Source organism: Oncorhynchus masou, chromosome 29 (assembly GCF_036934945.1).
Source record: "Oncorhynchus masou masou isolate Uvic2021 chromosome 29, UVic_Omas_1.1, whole genome shotgun sequence".
Classification (NCBI taxonomy): Eukaryota; Metazoa; Chordata; class Actinopteri; order Salmoniformes; family Salmonidae; genus Oncorhynchus; species Oncorhynchus masou.
Window position 1 is genome coordinate 83571121 of NC_088240.1, and position 16907 is coordinate 83588027.

General features: G+C 42.7%; 1 pseudogene; it reads left to right on the top strand.

Annotated features, from left to right (window-relative positions):
* Window positions 1–2069: 2069 nt before the first annotated feature.
* LOC135521347 (sialic acid-binding Ig-like lectin 15) lies at window positions 2070–3761 on the top strand (annotated as a pseudogene).
* Window positions 3762–16907: the final 13146 nt, after the last annotated feature.

A 16907-nucleotide genomic window follows, 5' to 3' on the forward strand; every position in this document is an offset into this window, starting at 1 on the left:
CACGTCGTCTGGGTTTTGGCCGGTGGAGTCCGTCATTGTAAATAAGAATTTGTTCTTAACGGATTTGCCTAGTTAAATGTAGGTAAACAAATAGATAATAATAAAATAGGAGAAAACTGAGGATGGATCAACAACATTGTAGTTACTCCTCAATACTAACCTAATTGACAGAGTGAAAAGGAAGCCTGTACACATTAAAAATATTTCAAAACATGCATCCGGTTTGCAGTAAGGCACTAAAGTAAAACAGCGAAACAATGTGCCAAAGAAATCGCTTTGTCCTGAATACAAAGTATTATGTTTGGGGAAAATACAACACAACACATTACGGAGTACCACTCCTCATATTTTCAATCATGGTGGTGGCTGCATCATGTTATGAGGACAAGGAAGTTTTTATGATAAAAACAAAACAAAGAGAGTTAAACACAGGCAAAATCCTTTCTAAACTCCTTTCCACCAGACACTGGGAGACAAATTCACCTTTCAGCAGGACAATAAACTCAAACAAGACAAAATATACACTGGAGTTGCTTACCAAGACGACATTGAATGTTACTGTGTGGCCTAGTTAAAGTTTGGACTGAAATCGGCTTGAAAATGTATGGCGACTTGAAAATGGATGTCTAGCAATGATCAATAACCAACTTGACAGAACTTAAAGATTTTTAAAAATTACAAAAATGTGCACATATTGTTCAATCCAGGGGTGCAAAGCTCTTAGAAAAGACTCAAACCCAGAAAAACTCACAGCTGTAATCGCTGCCAAGGTGATTCTAACATGTATTAACTCAGAGGCTTGAACACTTATCAAATCAAGATATATTAGTGTTTATTTATTTTTATGAATACATTTTTTTTCATACATTATTCTTCCACTTTGACATAGAGTATGTCGTGTCTTTGGCTATGCCGGATTAAGTGATATGACATGCTATTCTATGAAATAATTTCTCCGTAATTAATACTACCTAATTGAGCAAATTAGGCTAGTGGTAGCCTAGTGGTTAGAGTGTTGGACTAGTAACCGGAATGTTGCAAGTTCAAACCTCCGAGCTGACAAGGTACAAATCTGTCATTCTGCCCCTGAACAGGCAGTTAAACCCACTGTTCCTAGTCATTGAAAATAAGAATTTGTTCTTAACTGACTTGCTGAGTTAAATAAAGGTTAAAAAAAGGCTGTAATAACATTGTTGTGTGATACTCTGTCTGTTCCTTCCTAACCCTCGTTTGCAGCAGGCATTTACATGGTTAGGAGGTATCACTTCTGTAGTGAATAAGAGTTCAACGTTCATACCATTCTCAACCAGAGTACAGCTTCGTTCTGTAGGTATTATCTGAACCATTCTGACATTGGACCGTCATCCTCGGAACAGGAGGTTACATTGTCAGCTAAGGCTTTATATGGGAAGGGAGAGGAGGGCGTGTTTGAAAAGTTTTATGGGCCACTGATTGGAGAAAGCCCTACCTTATGAAATCTCACATTTTAGAAGCTACAATCACATTTCATCTCATCACGAATAATTTCATATTCAAACATTTAAATTGAACAACAATTCCATGTGAGTCCGATAACTCTGATGTGTAGACTTTCCACTGTAGAGTTTATGTCATCTTATCATTGATGAGAATGTCTCAGATGACAACCGAACTGACATCATATTCATTAAAGTACCACCGCATATGTTCAATTGGTCGGATTACCAGAATATAGTTAATTTCCTCCCAACTTCCGATGTTCCTTCTATGTTAACCAAGGTGTTTGCAAATGTAACATCAGCAGGGTAGAGAGAGAAAAAGGGGGAGAGGTATTTATGACTGTCATAAACCTACCCCCAAGCCAACGTTATGACAAGTATTTTGTGTTGATTGTTAACCAACAATTAAATCCATTTTATCCCACTTTGTAACACAACAAAATGTTGAAAAAGTCAAGTGTTGTGAATACTTTGTGTGTATAGGACAGTGTGTTAGATGAGGGAAATACGCTATAGAATCTCATATGATCTGTACTGGAATGACTGGCAGCCACGGGACAGTGTCTGAGAAACAGTGAGTCAGGTGAGGAGACAAACATAGAATCCTGCCTACATACTCTATCCTTAACACGGCAGTCTCAGCATGGACACCCGGTCACTCTGCAGAATGGTGAATCTCCTATTGTGTTTCATGGAAGGTAAGTAAGCTACAGATGGACTCACGACTACACCATATGTGGATCAAATATTTGTCAGACAAACTGTGGGGTCACACTATTCAGACATATCATTTTGCACTGCATTTTTCAGAAGCAAATGGAAAACAGAAAGCAAAGTTAGGTCAAAGTGAACTTTTTCTAAAGTCTGTTAATCCTTCCTCATTTTCAAAGCATGACTGATTTGGACACCACTACCAGATTGACATTTTGCTTACAGGATTACGGAACGATTCCTGTTTTCAAAATGTGTTTTTATACCATAGTTGAAGTTTGATTAAACATACTTTAAATTGCAGTGATAAAGTTTGTATCACTATTCAATTTAAAGTATCATATGTCAGCTCCAGTTCTCCATCTGTCCTGAGCATTAATAGCATATATTATGACACATCCAGCCCTGGGCGCTGCTTCGAACGATGACGGCTGGTCTATGAAGGTTCAGGCGGAGGTGCGTGCCATGGAGGGCTACCCAGTGGTGCTGCCTTGCTCCTTCACCCACCCCCACCACACGCTGCACTCCTCCCTGCAGGTGGTGTGGCGGCTGGGCCACGGCCAGGGCTCTACGGTGCTCTACCACTGCTCCTCTCCCACTGGGGCCAGGACCTGCCAGCCAGGCCCTCAGCAGGACCAGCGTTATCGCCTGGAGGGGAATCCCCGAGAGCACGACCTCTCCTTGCGCATCAACAGCGCCGCCCTGCAGGACAATGGACGCTACTACTGCCGTGTGGAGGTCCCCGGACACGCACACGCCAGCTACGAGGATAAGATGGGCACACGGCTTAGAGTGGAGGGTAGGGGGATTCTGTATATGATGAGTACACTGTAGAATGTAGTACTACAGTTTGTTTTAGACTTTGAAAGCGATCTAATGTCAACTCTATATGGGTTTGTCTGTTTGTCTAATTGTAGATGGATTTATGCGTATTTCATGGCAATGATCGTAATGATTTGGGGTGTCTGTGTTTGCCTTTCATGGTTAGCTGCCCCACGAATCCTGGGCCTGTCAGTGGAGGGAAGTGAGGAAGCTGGCTACAGGGCTCAGTGTCGTGTCCAGGGCTCTCCCCTACCTGACGTCCAGTGGCTGGGGCCTGACCAGCTCATGGAAGGCTCCGACAACTCTCCCTCTCCCAGGAGTCCCTCGAGCAACATCACACCACCAGTCAGCTCCGGGATGTCCTCCCTGGGCAGCAGTACACATGTAGTGCCTCCAACCCCCTGGGGAAGGACCATGCCACCCTGTACATGCTGCCCCCCAGGCAGGTGCAGGTCTCTGGTGAGGCCCCTCCGCTGCTGCTCCTGCTCTCCCTCTCCCTGGGGTTCAAGGTGCTCCTGCTGCTGGGGATGGTAGTCTGGCTGCCACAGGGAGGAGGCCCAGCATGGCTCAGATGCTGGTTCAAATGATACACTGTTTGCATACGCATACACACGAATCCAAATGTTTTAACTTCTCATACATTTTTCCATTTGTCTTCAATAAATAATACATTATGGACCTATTTGTATATAATTCGATCCCACCTCATTCCCCACCAAGGGTTTATATGTAATGAATAGAGTGTAAATCATTAGTTTATTGTTTATGAATCTAACTCATTGGTTGACATTTACATTTAAGTCATTTAGCAGACGCTCTTATCCAGAGCGACTTACAAATTGGTGAATTCACCTTCTGACATCCAGTGGAACAGCCACTTTACAATAGTGCATCTAAATCATTTAAGGGGGGGGTGAGAAGGATTACTTTATCCTATCCTAGGTATTCCTTGAAGAGGTGGGGTTTCAGGTGTCTCCGGAAGGTGGTGATTGACTCCGCTGTCCTGGCGTCGTGAGGGAGTTTGTTCCACCATTGGGGGCCAGAGCAGCGAACAGTTTTGACTGGGCTGAGCGGGAACTGTACTTCCTCAGTGGTAGGGAGGCGAGCAGGCCAGAGGTGGATGAACGCAGTGCCCTTGTTTGGGTGTAGGGCCTGATCAGAGCCTGGAGGTACTGCGGTGCCGTTCCCCTCACAGCTCCGTAGGCAAGCACCATGGTCTTGTAGCGGATGCGAGCTTCAACTGGAAGCCAGTGGAGAGAGCGGAGGAGCGGGGTGACGTGAGAGAACTTGGGAAGGTTGAACACCAGACGGGCTGCGGCGTTCTGGATGAGTTGTAGGGGTTTAATGGCACAGGCAGGGAGCCCAGCCAACAGCGAGTTGCAGTAATCCAGACGGGAGATGACAAGTGCCTGGATTAGGACCTGCGCCGCTTCCTGTGTGAGGCAGGGTCGTACTCTGCGGATGTTGTAGAGCATGAACCTACAGGAACGGGCCACCGCCTTGATGTTAGTTGAGAACAACAAATAATGTTGTGATGATCAAACTATTTGTCAAGCCTCAAATGGGGGCTACACACAAAACCTCTGTACATTTAAAGGTGAGGATGGTATATTTATTGTGGTTGTGGTGGTTTAAAGAATAGAGCACAAGCATAGTTTACTTTACAAATATGCCACATTTAATGTCATTTAAGGTAATATAACAAGACGCTGCCATGTGGGGAATTGTGCTCCAGGTGTCTCGTTTCAGCAGGTTTTTATCTTGTTCTTGATACCTTGTCTTGTTGGGGCATTTTGACTGATTTCACATCTATGCTAATATGGCTCAAATTAGCTATCTAGCTAACCAATATCTGTAACAATGTATTTGAGAGACAAGTGCTCATTGTGCAAATGTAGTTTTTTTTATTTTTATAAACATTGAGAATAAATATAGTTTACATGTTGTCAATAGTCTAAGCCAACCAGGTGCTTTCTGCCCCATTATTGTGCTAGTGTCGGTATCTAGTTAATATCTAGTTAACTCCTCAATATTTCAATTCATATGTTACACCTTATCAAAGACTTTACACAAGACTACAGTAGATACTATTTCATTGATTTGATACAATCAGGTTTGGACCTGCAATATGAATAACAAGTAAAACAGTCTTATTTGTCAAGAAGTCCTAGATCAGAGACACCAGTCGGTTTCAATAATTCTGGATTGAGACATACAGTACAGCTGTTTAGAGAATATATCTTATGAAATGCCCTTCACAAAGGGGCTTGAACCTAGTGAGTATAATGTATGAAGGGTACTACAGAAAGGGACGTGGTCATGTATGGAGCTCTACTGAAGGGGGAAGTGTAGTGGCTCTCTGTAGCAGACGGCTGGGAGAGCTTCACAGCAGCTCTGGTCGCTCCAGGTATAGTTTCCCTGGGGGTCCAGTGTCATCATGGCACACTGGCCCTGTATGGGGGTCCCTGGCTCTGCCCTGGGCCCAGTGACTGAAGGACACAGCAGCCTTGCTCAGCCAGTACCACTGCCCTGTCAGTGAGCTCCGACGGAGGCCTATCCACACCTGACCCTGCGTCTGTCCCTGAATCGGGGTCTCAGACTCCTCAGTTTATTGGTCACTTGAAGTAGAAACTCTTCTGTGTTCAGGCTGACCAGACTGTAGCCCTGATCTTGGCAGTACTTCAGAGACTCAGGCCAGCCACCCTGCTCATCCCCAAGTGTCACAACCTCTGGCCTCAGCAAACAGCCCTTAGAATCTGTGCATACAAACGCACAAGTGCACGCACACGAGAGAGCAATCAATATATTCCTATAAAAAACTGGCATACAACAGACATGAATGATATGCATAATTCACAGCAATACAACACTATGAAACCTCTACAACACCATACCTGGATCTGTGCTGATGCTGGCAATGGATTCCCAAACCATGCCGTTTGTCTCTCCCAAGTAGTAAGCAGCCATTTTGGAGGAACTATGCCAGATGACATGCCTCCTGTATTCTGTTCCAAAGTCAATGAGTGCCCAGGAGTACTCGGTCCCCATCATGGGAGTCCATGTGACATCCAGGGCTGTGTTCCCTGATGCACCCCCTCTGTCCGGGCTGTGGGGGCTACTAACAGGGCTTGGTTCCTCATGGCGTTGAGGAGTGGAGGAGGTAGCAGGTGGAGAAGCTATGCGTTGGGATGAGGCTGAGGAGTAGTGGGCCTGGTCTGTGGAGGGTCAGGGAGACAAGACTGGAGGTCTTGACCAGGAGGAGCCACCAGGGAGGAAGGGATAGAAGGGCAGCTCGTGGGAAGACTGCAGTTGGAGGGGGCTCTGTAGGGGTTCTGAGTAAACTCACACTTTGGTTGGTCGTCAGCAGGAAGGTAGTTTCATTCAAAGCTCCATTCTCCAAAGAGGGGTGCACAAGGTATTCTGACCCCCAAGCTGTGACAGGGTACAGAGGGCTGAACAGAAAACTACAGGTGCAGTTAGTTGTGGCAGCACATGGGTGGCTGTACAGAACCGCCACGGGTGGTCGGCCAATACGTGTGGCTCTGGCAGCGATCTATTGAGCCCGAGTTGAACCAGTTGGAACGGCTGGAGTGAGACAGTCTCGTTCTCACCTACTGGCCCTGAGATGTTGACATTGTTAGTTTCTTTATTGTTTATGATGATGAGCCTAAACAAATGGTTCCCTGGGTTTATTTGAGGCTGAGGATGCTTCATCTCAGGTATAGGGGGGACATGGTACTCTGTACCCAAGCTCTCCACCGGTGGGACTACCGTGCCTGGATGCTTTCACCTCTTTGGCTGATGGCAAGGACACTGATGTCTTTGTTGCTGGTCACATGGATTGTGTTGTTAGAGAACTTTGACCTCTTGAGTTCTGCACTTATCCAACGTGTCTCAATCACAACTTCCTGTGCTGCATTCAGGTTCCTGGTATCTGTGGAACCCAGTTCCCTCATTTTCACAATTACCGTGGTGTCACTGTGTAGTGCTGTGATTACAATTCTGTTGTAAGGCTGAGTGGGATGGTAAAAGGCGATGTTCTCCGGGAACGCAGTGATGAACTCTTTGCCAAAAGCTATTAGGAAGAGAGGTGCTGTGGACACTAAAGAGGGGTAGAAACTGCTAAAACATCCATTTTCAAATGCAAACAAAACAATTCTGCTCCAGGATAAGATTATCTAATTACCAAAAATACCCAAACATGTCGACAGACTTAAGAGTCTGTGTTCCATATTGTTGAACTAATAAAGGAAATTGTATTTTAGGTGACTATGTGCTTGTTGATGATAGAGGTGGAGAACGCTCCAATACTACTAGTGTCATACCAGCAGAGGGGGACATACTACAGGCCTGATCAGCCTGTTTTCCTTTCATTCAACACAGCAGGCTCATCTCAATAGTGTAAAGTGGCTTCCTTTCCTATTCTCCTTTCTTCTCCAGTAATCTGAAAGGACAGGATAGGTGCAAGCTACAGCACCAGTCAAAAGTTTGGACACACCTACTGTACTCATTCAAGGGTTTATTTTCTAATAGTGAAGACATCAAAACTATGAAATAACACATATGGAATAATGTAATAACCAAAAAAGGTTAAACAAATCAAAATATATTTCATATTATTTGAGATTCTTCAAAGTAGCCACCATTTGCCTTGATGACAGCTTTGTACACTCTTTCCATTCTCTCAACCAGCTTCATGAGGCAGTCACCTGGAATGCATTTCAATTAACAGGTGTGCTTCATGGAATTTCTTTCCTTCTTAATGCGTTTTAGCCAATCAGTTGTGTTGTGACAAGGTAGGGTTGGTATACAGAAGATTGCCCTATTTGGTAAAGACCAAGTCCATATTATGGCAAGAACAGCTCAAATAAGAAAGAGAAACGAGTCCATCATTCCATCATTACTTTAAGACATGAAGGTCAGTCAATACGGAAAATGTCAATAACTTTGATAGTTTCTTCAAGAGCAGCGTAAAAACCATCAACCGCTATGATGAAACTGGCTCTCGTGAGGACCGCACAGGAAAGTAAGACCCAGAGTTACCTCTGCTGCAGAGGATAAGTTTAGATTTACCAGCCTCAGAAATTGCAGCCCAAATAAATGTTTCACAGGGTTCAAGTAACAGACACATCTCAACATCAACTGTTCAGAGGAGACTGCGTGAATCAGGCCTTCATGATCGAATTGCTGCAAAGAAACCACTACTAAAGGACACCAACAATAAGAAGAGACTTGCTTGGGGCAAGAAACATGAACAATGGACATTAGACCGGTGGAAAATAAATCCTTTATTTTGTCATATGTGCCGAATACAACAGGAACTGTGAAATACTTTACTTACAAGCCCGTAACCAACAATGCAGTTCAAGAAATAGTTAAGAAAATATTTACCAAATAAACTAAAGTAAAAATAACATTAATGAGGCTATTTACAGGGGGTACCGGTACCAAGGGAAGTGTCAATGTAAATAGTCCGGGTGGCCATTTGATTAATTGTTCAGCAGTCTTATGGCTTGAGGAGTAGAAGCTGTTGAGGAGCCTTTCGGTCCTAGACTTGGCGCTCCGGTACCGCTTTGCCTTGCGAACAGTCTATGACTTGGGTGACTGGAGTCTGACATTTTTTGGGGCTTTCCTCTGACACCGCCTAGTATATATGTCCTGGATGGAAGGAAGCTTGGCCCCAGTGATGTACTGGCCGTACGTAATACCCTCTGTAGCGCCTTATGGTCAAATGCCGAGCAGTTGCCATACCAGGCGGTGATGCAACTGGTCAGGATGCTCTCGATGGTGCAGCTGTAGAACGTTTTGAGGATCTGGGGACCCATGGCAAATATTTTCAGTCTCCTGAGGGGGAAAAGGTGTTGTTGTGCCCTCTCTTTGGTGTGTTTGGACCATGTTAGTTTGTTGGTGATGTGGACACCAAGGAACTTAACTCTCGACCCGCTCCACTTCAGCCCCATCAATGTTAATTGGGGCCCCTTCGGCCCGCCTATTCCTGTAGTCCACGACCAGCTCCTTTGTCTTGCTCACATTGAGGGAGAGGTTGTTGTCCTGGCACCACACTGCCACGTCTCTGACCTCCTCCCTATAGGCAGTCTCATTCTGTTGGTAATCAGGCCTACCACTGTTGTGTCGTCAGCAAAAGTAATGATGGTGTTGGAGTCGTGTTTGGCCATGCAGTTGTGGGTGAACAGGGAGTACAGGAGGGGACTAAGCGCGCACCCCTGAGGGGCTCCAGTGTTGAGGATCAGTGTGGCAGACGTGTTGTTGCTTTACCCTTACCATCTGGGGGCGGCCCATCAGGATGTCCAGGATCCAGTTGCATAGGGAGGTGTTTAGTCCCAGGGTCCTTTGGTCTGGAAGAGTCCAAATGTGAGATTTTTGGTTCCAACCGCTGTGTCTTTGTGAGATGCAGAGTAGGTGAACAGATGATCTCTGCATGTGTAGTTCCCACCGTGAAGCATTGAGGAGGATGTGTGATGGTGTGGGGGTGCTTTGCTGCTGACACGGTCAGTGATTCATTTAGAATTCAAGGCACACTTAACGAGCATGGCTACCACAGCATTCTGCAGCGATATACCATCCCATCTGGTTTGCTCTTAGAGTGACTATCATTTGTTTTTCAACAGAACAATGACCCAACACACCTCCAGGCTGTGTAAGGGCTATTTGACCAAGAAGCAGAGTGATGGAGTGCTGCATCAGATGACCTGGCCTCCACAATCACCCAACCTCAACCCAATTGAGATGGTTTGGGATGAGTTGGACCACAGAGTGAAGGAAAAGCAGCCAACAAGTGCTCAGCATATGTGGGAAAAGAATTCCAAGTGAAGCTGATTGAGAGAATGACAAGAGTGTGCAAAGTTGTCATCAATGCAAAGGATGGCTCCTTTGAAGAATCTCAAATATAAAATATATTTTGATTTGTTTAAGACATTTTTGGTTACTACGCAATGCCATGTGTTATGTAATAGTTTTAATGTCTTCACTATTATTCTACAATGTAAAAAATAGTAAAAATAAAGAAAACCCTTGAATGAGTAGGTGTGTCTACACTTTGGACTGGTACTGTATATTGACAGGATAGCTGAAAGCTATATGGTGGATGAATTTGCTTCCACCCTGTTCAGTCAGTTTTTCAAAGGAGATGATGAGATGTATTTATTGAGATGAACCCAGTTTGTATTTTCTTCAGCATTTACAGCATCTATAATGACAGAGTAACTTTGTAAAAAGTCCTAAAACAGGTCACAGTCATGTAGAGAGATACTGTATGGGATTGGTTCACCTGAGTCAAATGCTGCCAGGACCAGGAGAACGACTGGCACCACTCCCATGGTTGTGACGAGGGCCATGGACAAAAGCCAGAAGGGAGCAGGGGGTGTCAGATGGGTCGTCGAGGTTGGCAGGTAACTGGGCTGTGAAGGCAAATATTAGTTTCATTTGTTACAATTTCAGAAACATAGCAAAACAGCCCTGTCATCTAATATTTATGTGGCCGTTGGTTGTGGTTGTTTAGGTAGCAGTTTTGTTTAGGCACACTGTGGGTTGTTTACATATCAACCAATTTCCCTTAGCCCAAATTTGACCATATGCTTTGGCAAAGAAAACATTGGAAACAGGAGGCCTACAGGCCAACTCCTATTGTTGCCATGGCAGGTCTTTGAGGACAGGAAGTCATTTGCATCTCTGACAGGTCCTGTCATTTGAGAAAGGTGTGTAGCCAAAGTTGATGGATAAGGCTAGTTTCAACATACAGTGGGGCAAAAAAGTATCTAGTCAGCCACCAATTGTGAAAGTTTTCCCACTTAAAAGATGAGGCCTGTAATTTTCATCATAGGTACACTTCAACTATGACAGACAAAATTAAGAAAAAAAATCCAGAAAATCACATTGTAGGATTTTTAATGAATTTATTTGCAAATTATGGTGGAAAATAAGTATTTGGTCAATAACAAAAGTTTCTCAATACCCTTTGTTGGCAATGACAGAGGTCAAAAGTTTTCTGTAAGTCTTCACAAGGTTCACACACTGTTGCTGTTATTTTGGCCCATTCCTCCATGCAGATCTCCTCTAGAGCAGTGATTTTTGGGGGCTGTTGCTGGGCAACATGGACATTCAACTCCTCCAAAGACTTTCTATGGGGTTGAGATCTGGAGACTGGCTAGGCCACTCCAGGACCTTGAAATGCTTTTACGAAGCCACTCCTTTGTTGCCCGGCAGTGTGTTTGGGATCATTGTCATGCTGAAAGACCAGCCACGTTTCATCTTCAATGCCCTTGCTGATGGAAGGAGGTTTTCACTCAAAATCTCACGATACATGGCCACATTCATTCTTTCCTTTACACGGATCAGTCGTCCTGGTCCCTTTGCAGAAAAACAGCCCCAAAGCACGATGTTTCCACCCCCATGCTTCACAGTAGGTATGGTGTTCTTTTTGGATGCAACTCAGCATTCTTTATCCTCCAAACAAAAAAAGTTATATTTTGGTTTCATCTGACCATATGACATTCTCCCAATCTTCTTCTGGATCATCCAAATGCTCTCTAGCAAACTTCAGACGGGCCTGGACATGTACTGGCTTAATCTCTTGAAGCTAGGGGCACTATTTTTATGTTTGGAAAAATAACGTTCCCAAAGTAAACAGCCTATTTCTCAGGACCAGGTGCTAGAATATGCATATAATTGACAGATTATGATAGAATACACTCAAGTTTCCAAAACGGTAAAATATTGTCTGTGAGTATAACAGAACTGATATAGCAGGCGAAAGCCTGAGGAAGTGCCTCTTATTTTGAAACCTCTGTGTTCCTATGCATGTCTATCCTCCATTTAAAGGGATATCAACCAGATTCCTTTTTTTGTGGCTTCCCTAATGTGTCAACAGTCTTTAGACATAGTTTCAGGCTTTTATTTTAAAAAATGAGCGTGAAGGATCACATTGCGTAAGTGGAGAGGTGGGGGCTCTCAGAGTGAGTTTGTGCGCAATTGAGTAAAGCCGACATTGTTCCTCCCGCTGTTATGGAAAAAGCTACACACTCGGTAGATATATTATCGAATATATACTTTAAAAACTACCTGAGGAATGATTATAAAAAACGTTTGACATGTTTCTGTGGACATTATGAAGACTATTTGGAATTTCCGTCTGCGTTGTCGTGACCACTCTTTCCTGTGGATTTCTGAACATAACGCGACAAACAAATGTCGGTATTTTGGGTATAAAAATAATCTTTATGGAACAAAAAGGTGTGTAACTGGGAGTCTCGTGAGTGAAAACGTCCGAAGATCATCAAAAGTAAACAGTTGATTTGATTGCTTTTCTGATTTTCGTGACCAAGCTTCCTGATGCTAAGTGTACATAATGCTATGCTAGGCTATCGATAAACTTACACAAACGCTTGGATTTGCGCAGTAAAGCATAATTTCAAAATCTGAGACGACAGGTGGATTAACAAGCTAAACTGTGTTTAGCAATATTGCACTTGTGATTTCATGAATATGAATATTTTTTAGTAATATTACTTGACTGTTGTGCTATGCTATTCAGCGGTTGCTGAAGAAAATGATCCGCTACAGGGATGGGTAGTGTCAAAAGTTTTAAGCAGGGGCACGTCTGGCACTGCAGGATTTGAGTACCTGGCGGCGTAGTGTTACTGATGGTAGGCTTTGTTACTTTGGTCCCAGCTCTCTGCAGGTCATTCACTAGGTCCCCCGTGTGGTTCTGGGATTTTTGCTCACCGTTCTTGTGATCATTTTGACCCCACCGGGTGAGATCTTGCGTGGAGCCCCAGATCGAGGAGATTATCAGTGGTCTTGTATGTCTTCCATTTCCTAATAATTGCTCCCACAGTTGATTTCTTCAAACCAAGCTGCTTACCAATTGCAGATTCAGTCTTCCCAGCCTGGTGCAGGTCTACAATTTTGTTTCTGGTGTCCTTTGACAGCTCTTTGGTCTTGGCCATAGTGGCGTTTGGAGTGTGACTGTTTGAGGTTGTGGACAGGTGACTTTTATACTGATAACAAGTTCAAACAGGTGCCATTAATACAGGTAACGAGTGGAGGACAGAGGAGCCTCTTAAAGAAGTTACAGGTCTGTGAGCCAGAAATCTTGCTTGTTTGTAGGTGACCAAATACTTATTTTCCACCATAATTTTCAAATAAATTCATTAAAAATCCTACAATGTGATTTTCTGGATTTTTTTCATTTTGTCTGTCATAGTTGAAGTGTACCTATGATGAAAATTACAGGCCTCTCATCTTTTTAAGAGGGAGAACTTGCACAATTAGTGGCTGACTAAATACTTTTTTGCCCCACTGTAAATAGGCACAGCATAAAATACTTTGAGTGAAAGCATTGAGCCTAAATCTGTGACAAGTGAATTCCAGCCTTACTCCTCAGATGATTATACAGATTTACTAAAGTTAATACAGTAAAATACACTGAGTGTACAAAACATTAGGAACACCCTCCTTACATTGAGTTGCACCCCTTTTGCCCTCAGAACAGCCTCACTTCGACAGGCATGGACTCTACAAGATGTCAAAGCATTCCACAGGGATGCTGGACTATGTTGATTACAACGCTTCCCACAGTTGTCAATTTGGCTGCATGTCCATACTTTGTACACAGTGTATATTTGGGTATCTCCAATTGAGCAAAATAGTTTTAGTGGCCCCCCTTTTGATGACGGGGAGAAACATGTACGCTTGAAAGTACATTTCCTGCAATTCTACACATTTTGCCATGGGGAAGAGAAACATTTTGTAGTTTTAAAGCACATTTCCTGCAATTCTTCCCATTTTACCTTAGGGTGGAGATAAAATTGTTTTCAGTTTTAAAGCTAATTTCATGCAATTCTACACATTTTTCCATCACTTATGCCATGTTAATGATATCTGAGGAGAGTGACTAACAAAATCAATGGGGCCCCCTAGTGGTCAGGACCCCTGAGAATGTGCCCTGCGTGCCCGGTTGGTATTCGGCCATGATTACTACAAGTTTAGATAACTGGCAAGACCAACTTTCCAATCTAAAATTGTTACCTGACATGGCTAATTGAGTGACTGTCAGTGAATGACAAAACAAGTGAAAGACTGCTGATGCACAACCAAATTTCAAGTTTGCACCTTGTGTATTCTACTATTCTAACTCTCAATAGTAAGTTGAGACCCCGACTGAGTTCGGGGCCCTAAACACCCTCTTATGTTGCTTATGCCTAGAGCTGCCCTGGGGATCTCTTCAGAAATACATGTTTCATAAACACCACTCGTTCATTACTTTACATGTATTACCTTTAATTGTTTGTTTTTATTTAAAGCATTATTACAGATTTATACAGAATAATTATTTAACAAGATTGAGTTATTTAAAAAGCTATCAAACATTGATATGCTACATTTGTAGAAGCTTAAAGACACTCCCGTATCCTCTTACCTTGGGGCAGAAACACTCTCTTCACCTTCCCTCAGTTAACTGACTCTCGTAGACTCTGTCTTGCTTTTCCTCCTTGGAAACACTGACACATTTGACAGTCAAACTCTTGACATTTGACAACTCTTTGCATAGAAGCAGACAGAGGCCTGGAGGACTGGGGGCGGTAGGTGAAAGGTGACAAAGGAAAAAGGTTAAGTAAATGGTCATAGCACCTGCACTATGACACATCCAATTCCATTTAATAGCTTGTTGCCATTACTACATGTCAGCACTCTGATGTTGAATTGTATATTTTGAAAGTAATGTTGAAATTCAGTTTTAAATTATTTTAAATGACTGAGAATGAAAAAGGAGTCGACCCCAGTTCTTTAAAATGTTTGTGAAACATTGTCTGCATCGTGCATGGCACAACTGCCCTTTTTTGGCCTCTAAAGTCTACCAGGTTGAAGTATATTAAAGCAATAAGGCCCGAGGGGTGTGTGGTACATGGCCATTGGTTGTAATATGAAATAGAGGTCAACCGATTAATCTGCATTTTTGGATGCCGATTATGGCCGATTAAATTGCATTCCATGAGGAAACTGCGGGGCAGGCTGAGCACCTGTTATGCGAGTGCAGCAAGGAGCCAAGGTAAATTGCTAGCTAGCATTAAACTTACCTTATAAAAAAACAATCAATCTTCACAATCACTAGTTAACTACACATGGTTGATGATATTACTAGATTAACGAGTTTGTCCTGCGTTGCATATAATCAATACGGCGCCTGTTAATTTATCATCGAATCACAGGCTACTTTGCCAAACAGGTGATGTTTTAACAAAGCGCATTCGCAAAAAAGCACAATCATTGCAGGAATGTACTTAACCATAAACATCAATGCCTTTCTTAAAATCAATACACAGAAGTATATATTTTTAAACTTGCATATTTAGTTAAAATAAATGAATGTTAGCAGGCAATATTAACTGGGGAAATTGTGTCACTTCTCTTGTGTTTATTGCATGCAAAGTCAGGGTATACAGAACCGTTTGGGCCGCCTGGCTCGTTGCGAACTAATTTGCCATAATTCTACATAATTATGACATAACATTGAAGGTTGTGTAATGTAACAGCAATATTTAGACTTAGGGTTGCAACCCGTTCGATAAAATACGGAACGTTTATTCTTTCAGTGAAATACGGAAACGTTTTGTTTTCTAAATGATAGTTTCGGATTTGACCATATTAATGCCCAAAGGCTTGTATTTCTGTGTTTATTGTATTATAATTAAGTCTATGATTTGATATTTGATAGAGCAGTCTGACAGAGGTGGTAGGCAGCAGCAGGCTCGTAAACGTTCATTCAAACTCACTGCGTTTTGTCAGCAGCTCTTAGCAATGCTTGACAGCGCGGTGTATGACTTCAAGCCTATCAACTCCTGAGATTAGGCTGGTAATACTCAAGTGCCTATTAGAACATCCAATAGTCAAAGATACGAAATACAAATGGTATAGAGAGAAACAGTCGACGTGACATAATTCCTATATTAACTACAACCTAAAACGTCTTTACTGGGAATATTGAATATTTAAACCAAATTGAGCATGTTTTATTATTTATTTGAGACTAAATAGATTTTATTTACGTATTATATTAAGTTAAAATAAGTGTTCATACAGTATTGTTGTAATTGTCATTATTACAAATATATATATATAAAAATCGGCATCGGCTTTTTTTGGTCCTCCAATAAATCGGTATCGCGTTGAAAAATCATAATCAGTCGACCCCTAATATAAATGCTACATGGCCACGCAGAGTGCCTGGATACGGCCCTTAGCCGTGGTATATTGGATATGTACCACAAACCTCCGAGGTGCCTTATTGCTATTATTAACTGGCTACCAACGTAATTAGATGTAAAAATAAAAGTGGTGTCATACCTGTGGTATACCATGGCTTTCAGACAAATCAGCATTCAGGGCTCAGACCAACCAGTTTATAATATAGGGGGTGATTGGGCTTTATTTTAAAGGGTTTCTTATCAACACCAAACGTGGGTGTGTGTGTACTGTGTACCAAAAACAATCACTTTGAATAGTAAATGAGCTTTCAAATCATTGCGCACACGATTTCCATAGAAGCACAAACCAAACTGAATAGTCATCTGAAATATCTGAACACTTAAATCTGAGTTTGTGCAGAGAAGCCTATTTGGTATTGATAAGGGGAACCAGATGTAGTCACTAGAATAGAGGGACTCAACACCGACTGCTGCTTCCTTTTAAAGTGGCAATCTGCAGCTCCAACAATAACAAAGCGGACACCTGCCACTGAGGGGTGGGGCTGGATAAATGTTACCACTCAAATGGAGAGAGCAATGATACCAGTACTAACCATCCATGACATCAAAATAATAGTTTTACCATGTTTTGAGGCTATAACATGGTTACATTTAAATTGTTTACTAAGGAATA